The sequence below is a fragment of the Mustelus asterias genome, chromosome 11, assembly GCF_964213995.1.
Source record: "Mustelus asterias chromosome 11, sMusAst1.hap1.1, whole genome shotgun sequence".
Classification (NCBI taxonomy): domain Eukaryota; kingdom Metazoa; phylum Chordata; class Chondrichthyes; order Carcharhiniformes; family Triakidae; genus Mustelus; species Mustelus asterias.
In genome coordinates, this window is record NC_135811.1 from 79846390 (window position 1) to 79856777 (window position 10388).

A 10388-nucleotide genomic window follows, 5' to 3' on the forward strand; every position below is an offset into this window, starting at 1 on the left:
TTTGATCAGGAAGGTGAAAATTGTGGCCAGTTCCAAATGCTGGAAAAGTGGGTTGTCCAAACTCAAACTCTCTGACGGCAGAGTGGGGGATTGTGCATTACTCTGGAATTCAGTAGAGAACAAACGCACACCTTCAACCTTCAAGTACCCTTTCAGTCATTTGTAAACTTGCCACTGCTCCAAACTGCACTTTTTTGTACTCTAAGTCTTTTGCCCAAGTGCAGGCCAAAATAGCTCAGTTGGGAGAGCGTTAGACTGAAGATCGAAAGGTCCCTGGTTCAATCCAGGGTTTTGGCATGAGCCCACATGCTGACTTTCTAAGGGCGGCACGGTGGCACAGTGGTTAGCACTGCTGCCTCACTGCGCCAGAGACTCGGGTTCAATTCCGGCCTTGGGTCACTGTCTGTATGGAGTTTGCACATTCTCCCCATGTCTGCGTGGGTTTCCTCTGAGTGTTCCGGTTTCCTCCAACAGTCCAAAGATGTGCGGGTTAGGTGCATTGACCATGCTAAATTGCCCCTTCGTTTCAGGGATATCAGCAGGGTAAATAGGTGAGTTATGGGGATAGGGCCTGGGTGGGATTGTTGTCGGTGCAGGCTCGATGGGCCAAATGGCCTCTTTCTGCACAGTAGCAATTCTATTCTATGAAAAGTCATTGACTCTTAGTAAATGTCCAATTTACGCAATCAATTGCTTCCATTGCCGTTGCAATCAGCTCCCATTGACACAGGGTCTATTATCAAGGCTAGAAGGGGTGGTATAGCTCAGTTGGCTGGATGACTGGTTCATGATGCAGAGCAACGCCAACAGTGCGGGTTCAATTCCCGTACCGGCTGAGATTATCCACGAAGGCCCTGCCTTCTCAACCTTGCCCCCTACCTGAGGGTGCTGAGCATCAGGTTAAGTTATCACCAGTGAGCTCTCCCTCTCGAAAGGGAGAGAGCAGCCTCTGGGACTGTGGCAGCAAGTAATTTTCAAGGCTAGTTTTGAATTTCTCTGGGGGTGCCAGGCAGGTCTCTGTGAAGCTGGGAACACCAAATAAGAAATATAAGCCTTGTTGTCGGGGCTTTTGAGGAGGGAGATGGGATTGTGGTGGTGGGAGGTGGGTGCTGGAGGGCCGGGGGCCCATAGAGTGCAGTTTGAACTCCCCTGCTTTATGTTACTGGATGAAATCCTGTACAATACTGAGCTTACCAGTCAGTTAAGAGAGCTCTCCAGTCATCCTAATCATAGCACCAAGACTCCTGCTGTTAAGAACCTTCATAGGACCCGTGTGCAGTATAAACAAGGCCAGCAGAGCAGAACTTGTTGCTTTTACTCTGAGCTATAAATCTCCTCTTTCTCTTGGCCCGGTGCTACCCCCGCCATATCCCCTCCCCCGCTTTTGTTCATCGAGCACACAGCTCTCTCCATTTTAACACCAGCTTTTCACAAAGTGAGGCTCTCCCCATTGCCTTTCGGATGCCTGTAGATCCCAGTCTGCTCGGCCTCCGCACCAGAGGAGGCCAACACCACCTCCTCCTCCTCTCCCCATCCCCCTAGCCTTCCACCCCCACCCGCTCCCACTCCACCCCGACCTCTGAGGGAGGCACAGGCCTCCTGTGGGCCTGTTACAACCCTTCATTTTCAGCTGCAGGGAGACACAAGCTGTTGCAACACCAAGCCTCCTCCATTTGTTTGCCCTGCTGCTCAAAGCCACACAGCACAAAACTACATCCCTTTTTCATTCGAATCGAGGAAATGCTTCAATAAAGTTTGTTGCCGTGGCATCCGAAAAATGCAATAACCTGTATCAACCCCCTGCCTGTAATCAAACGCAGACGGGACTGCTGCGATCGCCCTTTTAGTTCGAACATTTTAAAGGCAGCTAAATAAATACAAAAAAAAGAGGGCCCTTGTTACTCCGAGAGCTGCTGTTTAAACCATCAACCTAATTGGGGATTATGTGAACTGGTCAGCTTGTTAAGATTTTATGATGGGATTTTTAACGTTTATGGGTGGTGAGGGGGGTTTGGAGGGTGATGCAAAATAAGCATGAAGTAAAAGACAACTAAACAAATAGACTTTGAGGTGCAGAGGTTTAAAGGGAATCTTGACGAGCTCAGTTTTCATGTGTACTCTCCCATATTCTATCCGAGGCGCCATTGCTGCTGCCATGGCAAAGTTAGCCCTGAAGCAAAGAATTCTGGGTGCTGTCTCAAACCCATCAGAGCAATGGGGTCAGCAGCCAGGGGCAAAGGTTATCAACTCTTCAGGATTATCCTCAAGTCGCCAAGGATTGAAGATCCATCTCCTTGCAGGACGCCTCTACAAAGAACTGAAGAGAAAACTCAGGTATTAAAAAATGGAGTTTACCTTTTCATTTTCTTTGAGCAGTTTTATTCTATGGATACTTGACATGATTGATCGATTAGAGACAAGAGGTCATGTCATGTGTGTTTATGGGGTGCGATCTTACCGGCCGTTCATGCCACGCTCCTAGTGCAGCGAAGGCAGAGAATTTGATGTCCAGCAAAATTTCCATTCACTTCAGCGGGATGGGAAAATCCCATTAGCATGAACGGCCGTAACATTCCGGACTATGTCTTTTTGCGCCTCCTCTCCAACCCTTCCCTCCTCTTTCCTCCCTCTCTTTCCCCGCCCTCACACCTCCATCTTCTCCTTACTCCGTCCCTTATGTCCTCTTCCCAATTCAAAATTTCCCCCCTCCCTCTGCTTTCCATCTCTCCCCCCTTACCCTCACCCCTCTCCGTCCCACCCCTCCTCCTTCTGCCCGAGTTGTTTCTCCCCAAGAGAGACTTTGCGAGGAAGGGGCCAGATTAGATGAGGATTTAACGACTGTTGGTCGAGGCAGTGGATGGAATAAAAGGTCTGGAAAGATCTGGAAAATTCTTGGAGAGGCTGGACCAATGCATGATGAGTTAAGAGAGACATCTGGTATTGTTTTGGAATTCAGAGTGAGGGGGAGGAGGGGAACATAATTCATATTGGAGGAAAAAATATTAGGAGAGGACGCATCCCTCCCTCCCCACCTCATCCCTCATCTACCCCGGAAATTGTATCAAAGGGATGAGGATTATATCGAAGGGTTGAGAATTGTCCTCCATAGTCAAAAGAGGAAGAACCCTGGTGCGATCAGAACATTTAGTATGCACGAGTTCCTGACTGTTCATTTAAACAGCTGGAAAATCACACACAACTTGGTATAGATTTCCGATGGAAGCCAGTGAGGGGCAAGGTTGTCAACCAAAAGCCATAACCTGATAACATCCTCTGCCCGGGTTTGGAAGTGAAGATTAGAAACCGGCAGAGCAGCAATGCATTCAGACAGTGGAAGACAATCAAGAAAACAATAGCCTTGAAGAGCCCACTCTGTAAAGTGAGTTGTAGGGCATCATATTATGAACATTTGCATGAGAGAACAGACCACTTTAGGCCATTGGGAAAGAGGGCTTGATTCATTTTTCAGAGTAAACTTGCTGCAGGATATGTATTTCAGCCACGACTCCTACCTGCCTGCTTCCTGGTGACTTGTGTTGCCAAAGGTATCTGCATGAACATCACACGAGGAAACAATCAGGCTCAACTCCAGTGCCTTCTGCATGGGGCGGCACGGTGGCACAGTGGTTAGCACTGCTGCCTCATAGCAAGAAGTCTAACAACACCAGGTTAAAGTCCAACAGGTTTATTTGGTAGCAAACGCCACTAGCTTTCGGAGCGTGCTCCAAAAGAGCAGCACGCTCCAAAAGCTAGTGGCGTTTGCTACCAAATGAACCTGTTGGACTTTAACCTGGTGTTGTTAGACTTCTTACTGTGTTTACCCCAGTCCAACACCGGCATCTCCACATCACGACTACCATCGACGCCTCATAGCGCCAGGGATCCGGGTTGGATTCCCGGCTTGGGTCACTGTCTGTGCAGAGTCTGCATGTTCTCCCCGTGTCTGCGTGGGTTTCCTCCGGGTGCTCCGGTTTCCTCCCACAATCTGAAAGTCATGTTGGTTAGGTGCATTGGCCATGCTAAATTCTCCCTCAGTGTGCCCAAACAGGCGTCGGAGTGTGGCGACTAGGGGATTTTCACATTAACCTCAGTACAGTGTTAATGTGAGCCTACTTGTGACACTAATAAATAAATAGTTGGATTGAACCTATGTTCTGCTCACACACAAAGCTTTACTTCATGGAATTCAACAAATGAGGGGGGATCTCATAGGGACTTATAAAATTCTAACAGGATTAGACAGGGTAGATACAGGAAGGATGTTCCCAATGGTGGGGGAGGCCAGACATTTCTTCACCCAAAGAGTGGTGAGCCTGTGGAATTCATTTCCACAGGAAGTAGTTGATGCCAAAACATTGACTGTATTCAAGAGGTGGCTGGATATGGTACTTGGGGCGAAGGGGATCAAAGGTTATGGGGAGAAAGCAGGATCAGGCCATGGAATTGGACGATCAGCCATGATTGTGATGAATGGCGGAGCAGGCTCGAAGGGCCAAATGGCCTCCTCCTGCTCGTGTCTTCCATGTTTCTATGTTAACTTCTTGGTACCCAATGGAACTGCAGCCAACCAATCATCTTAAAGAGAGGAGTAAAGAAAACTGTTATAAGGAGTCATTTTGGACTGAGGTGAGGAGAATGTTTATCACTCAGTGTTGTGAATCTCGAGAGGGCAGTGGATGTTCAGTTGTTGAGTATATTCAAGATTGAAATCAATATATTTTTGGGCACTAAGGGAATCAAGTGATATGGGAATCCATTGGGAAAGTGGAGTTATGACAGAAGATCAGCCATGTTCTGACTGAATGATGGAGAAGGCTCGAGGGATCGGTTGGTATACTTTCCCTCCTCTATCTTCCATTCTTATCGAAAATAATTGGAAAAGAACCAAAAGGCAAATGAGGAGAAATGTTTTCACGCAGAGATGTGTTAAGGTCTGTATTGCACTTGCTGACAGGATGACACAGTTAGATCCCATTTGAAATTTCAAGGGAAATTGGACTTATTTTTTTATTTGTTCATGGGACATGGGCAACGCTAGCTGGCCAACATTTATTGCCCATCCCTAGTTTGCCCAAGGGCAGTTGAGAGTCAACCACATTCTCTCAGAAGGTAGTGAATCTCTGGAATTCTCTACCCATTGAAGCAGTGGAGGCTACCTCGTTAAATATGTTTAAGTCACAGGTAGATAGATTTCTGATCAATAAGGGAATTAAGGGTTATGGGGAGCGGGCGGGTAAGTGGAACTAAACCACTATCCAGATCAGCCATGATCTTATTGAATGGCGGGGCAGGCTCGAGGGGCTAGATGGCCTACTCCTGCTCCTATTTCTTATGTTCTTATGTTCACATTGCTGTGGCTCTGGAGCCACATGTAGACCAGACCAGGTAAGGATGGCAGATTTCCTTCCCTAAAGGACATTAGTGAACCAGATGGGTTTTTCCGACAATCAACAATGGTTTCATTGTCATCACTAGATTCTTAATTCCAGATTTTTTTTATTGAGTTCAAATTCCATCATCTGCCCTGGCAGGATTCGAATCCAGGAACCCAGAACATCAGCTGAGTTTCTGGATTAATAGTCTACCGCTCGGCTATCACCTCATTGTACAAGAAGAGAACTTCTTTATGGCCGAGGGGAAAGAGAGCTGACGTTTTTAGATTAAATCGCACAGCTTTTGAAAAGATCCAGCACCAGCAGAATGGGCCAAAGGGCCTCCTTCTGTGCGGTAAGACTTAGAAAATCACATTAGAAAGAGCAGGAGATGTCACGGTTCACTGGAACTGAGCTTGAAGTCAGTCTGAAAAGAAAGTGTGTAGGGCAGGGAGAGGGATTTATATATACCCTTGTCTGGGCTGCTGATGTCAGGTACTTACTCCCATCTATAGATTCTGAAAGCACTTTAAAGCCTTTTATTTTAGTGACATCAGATGAACAAGTTAATCAGGGTGCACTAAGCTACCATAGAAAGAACTGTCAAAGGAAGAGATGGAACAAGACTGTCCCAATCAAAGCAGATCAGCTCCTGGTGGAATCCACGTTCGGGGGTTTGAGCTGAACTCTGCTCCCCTCGGCCGATTTGTTAATGTGTGTCTGGTGTTGAGTTGCTGCGAGCAGGAAGTAAAATTGCTGGCGTTCGAGTAGCAGCTGGGAAGAGGGTAAAACAAAGTGGCACTTAGCGAGGGGCATGGAGAATGGCAAGAGGAAAACAGCTCCGCACCTCTTCACTGGGGAATTTTGTGCGCTCTATTCCCCACTTTGACGATAAGCACAAGGGAAAAGTTCTTCAAAATGCCGTGTAAACAAGCTGCAAGTGTCCAGGTTTTTAGCTGCAAACAAGATTTCTTTGGATGAGACCCAAGGACTGCAATGTTTACATGACTGTTGACCTCTGATCTTTAGAGTTCGTTCACACAGATATGCCACATTGACAGCAGTGTGGTCACGTAGCACCCACCACACTGGAGTCCCTTGTTGCTTGAAGTTAAGTGTCTCAAATCAAAAGCCAGCAGCAGATTCCGTTTTCATTCATTTATTGCTACTGGAGTTGGTTCAGCTCAATTGGCTGGATGGCTGGTTCATGATACAGAGTGACATCAACAGCATGGGTTCAATTCCCGTTGTGACTGAGGTTATTCATGAAGACCTTGCCCCTCACCTGAGGTGTGGTGATCCTCAGGTTCAATCACCACCAGTCAGCTAAAGTTTATTTATTAGTGTAACACTGCAATGAAATTACTGTGAGAGTCCCCTAGTCGCCACACTCCGGTGCCTGTTTGGGTACACTGAGGGAGAATTTAGCATGGCCAATGCACCTAACCAGCACATCTTTGGACTGAGGGAGGAAACTGGAGTACCCGGAAGAAACCCATGCAGACACGGGGAGAAAGTGCAGGCTCCGCACAGGCAGTGACCCAATCCGGGAATCGATTGCCCAAAGGGAAGAACAGTCTATCGTCACCTGGGACGATGGCGATTTTATCTTTAATACCAAAAGCAATACCAAACCGAGCAAACCATTGCTGCCATCTTGAAATGTGGAGTTGCCAGCATTGGACTGGGGTAGGCACAGTAAGAAGTCTCACAACACCAGGTTAAAGTCCAACAGGTTTACTTGTTCCATTCACAACATCCAATAACTTCAGCTGCTTTTCATAAACCTTCCTCAATTCTGCTGCTGCTTAACAAGTATTTTAACGTAGATATAGATAACATTTTGCCACATGTGTAAGCACAAATGTACACTGAGCACACAAGTGTATGAGATGTTGTTACCTAATATTTCAGAGATGTGCACATGCAAAGAAACAAAAGGTTTTTGATGGATGTGGAGAAAGTGATTAAGCACATATATTAGTACAGCTGCACTGATAAACAGCCCCAATAATCAAAATGTGGAGGTGCCGGCATTGGACTGGGGTGGACACACCAAAAAGTCTCAAAACACCAGGTTAAAGTCCAACAGGTTTATTTGGTATCACGAGCTTTTGGAGTGCTGCTACACTGGTACATAGGAAGGAGCGGCGCTCCGAAAGCTTGTGATATTGGACTTTAACCTGGTGTTGTGAGACTTCTTACTGTGCCCAATAATCAAAATAAATGATGCCAGCCAGTCAGGAGATTAAAATCTGTACAGAGACATCGGAAAACTTTCCGGTCTTGCATCTGTGGGAATCGCCAAGAGCGGAACGGACAATTTGGCAGACCATTAAAAGGTCCTTTGACCTCAGGCAGGAATTTTTAATCTCAAGGCGGGCGTGACCAGATAATTCCGCCAATTGTGTGCGTGGCATTTTTTAATTAGACAATATGATGATGGGGGTAATTGATTTAGTGAAATGTAGTAGTTTCAAGTTATAGAAAAGCTATAAGAATGGAGTCAGAGTGGACGGTAGATAGAGACCATAGAAACCCTACCGTGCAGAAAGAGGCCATTTGGCCCATCGAGTCTGCACCGACAACAATCCCACCCAGACCCTATTCCCGTATCCCTACATATTTACCTTCTAATCCCTCTAACCCTCATATTTACCCGCTAATCTACACATCCCAGGACAATAAGGGGCAATTTAGCTTGGCCAATCAACCTAACCCGCACATTTTTGGACTGTGGGAGGAAACCGGAGCACCTGGAGGAAACCCACGCAGACACGGGGAGAATGTGTAAACTCTGCACAGACAGTGACCCGAGCATCGAACCCAGGTCCCTGGAGCTGTGAAGCAGCAGTGCTAACCACTATGCCACTGTGCCGCTAGATGTAGAAGACATCAGAGAGAATTCAGGAGACATTCATTGTATGAGCTAGGGGATGGTCAAGCCAAAAGGTGCAAATGTATAATCGTGACTTCTACCTAGGGCATAAATGGGGTAATATAGTTAAATTATATCTTGAAAACTACAGCTCAGATACTATAATGTATTAAATCTTGCTTGTGCTGTGTAAAGTTTAATCATTGCCACTAATATGGCTCAATGATAATCATTGTTAGTTAGTCAACAGGGAGTTGTAATTTTAATCTAACTCATTAGATGGGAAGCCCATGGGATCAGTTGGAATGCCAGTTTTACATTCTGTCCAATATTACTCTACAATAACTTCAATGGAGAGTAAAATGAGGCAGGGCGTAAAAGCAGAATTGCCTATAATGCTGCCAATTTCCCAATGGATGGGTTAAGTTCAAATTGCCCCCAATATCCATTCACATTCACATTGGGGCGGCATGGTAGCACAGTGGTTAGCACTGCTGCTCACAGCGCTAGGGACCTGGGTTCGATTCCTGGTTTGGGTCACTGTCTGTGTGGAGTTTGCACGCTCTCCCCATGTCTGCGTGGGTTTTCTCCATGTGCTCCGATTTCCTCCCACAGTCCAAAGACGTCCTGGTTAGGTGCATTGGCCATGCTAAATTCTCCCTCAGTGTACCCAAACAGGCACCAGAGTGTGGCGACTAGGGGATTTTCACCATAACTTCATTGCAGTGTTAATGTAAGCCTACTTGTGACTAATAAATAACTTTATCTATATAACGTTGAGAGAGGATAAGATTTGTACAATTCCAATCCTCCCAGTGCAGAATCCTAATTGATTTAGCAAGACCCAATTATCACGATTCACATTTCTGTGCATGTGTGAACATCTTTTTTGTTCAGGATAATAATGTGCAAAAATCTATTGGATTTATTAAATCTGGTAAAGTGGTGCATCAACACAAAGGAACTGTTAGCTGTAATGCCATGTAATTTGGATTTAGGGAAGAATTTGAAATACAATTAAGACATATTTACTGTGGGGTTACCTCAAGACTATACTGACAATCTATTCTATCCACAGCTTATCAGTCCCAGGTCCCACTGCAATTTGGCAATAGACCAGCCAGTTGGATTAAGAGCCTCACTGTGACAAATCATTTGGGATGCTTCGTTCTACAGTCTCATTGTTTGCTTCAGTGCTCAGAGTGTATTAGAAGTCACTTTTCGTTTCCTTTGTGCTTTATCTGCTATAAGCTGAGGCTTATTACCCAGAAGCCGAGATAGTTACTGGTCAAAGGTCCATTATTAGTGTGGTTTCTCTCAGTTAGGAATAACTAAGCTGTTGTAATACCTGAAAAGTCATGTAGACTCTCAGCTTCCAAGTTGTATCTAGCTAGCTGTGTCTTAATATAAAGTCCTCAAAGTGCGATATTATGTGACGAAACAAGACTCTGCTGGCTACAATCTAAAATATTTTGGTAGAATCACAGGGCGGGATTTTCCAGCCACGCTCGCCCCAAGACTGGAAAATCCCACCCGAGATCAACGGACCTTTGCATGGAATGTATCCCGCCCACTGTGATTTCCATGGCGGGCTGGATGGGAAAACTTTGCCCTTAGAGTCCCTACAGTGCTGAAGGAGGCCATTCGGCCCAGCAAGCCACCACTGACAACAATTCCACCCAGTCCTATGCCTGTAACCCCATGTATTTACCCTGGTTCCTCTGACACTAAGGGGCAATTTAGCAACATTTTGAAGACCAGTCCAAAGATGTGCAGTTTAGGTGGATTGGCCATGCGAAATTGCCTCTTAGTGTTAGGGAGACTAGCTAGGGTAAATGCATAGGGTTATGGGGATAGGGCTTGGGTGGGATTGTGGTAGGTGCAGACTCGATGGGCCAAATGGCCTCCTTCTGCACTGTAGGATTCTACGATCTATGAGAAGTGAATTTCCAGTCGTAACTCTCATTCGCTCTTGTGAAGCAAGAGAGGGGGAGCTCAGTGAATCTTGGTCAAAGAGACAAGGGGCAGGGAGAAGGGATTTGATAGAAGATTAGGCAAAGAATGGTCCGGCACAGACAAGAAGGGCCAAAAGGCCTGTTTCTGAACTGTAATTTTCCATGGTTCTATGGTTCTAGGAG

General features: G+C 46.1%; 1 non-coding gene across 1 annotated transcript; it reads left to right on the forward strand.

The window, feature by feature from the left end:
• Positions 1–224: 224 nt before the first annotated feature.
• Positions 225–297, forward strand: trnaf-gaa (transfer RNA phenylalanine (anticodon GAA)). Its single transcript has one exon. It is a non-coding gene; the product is annotated as a tRNA-Phe (tRNA).
• Positions 298–10388: the final 10091 nt, after the last annotated feature.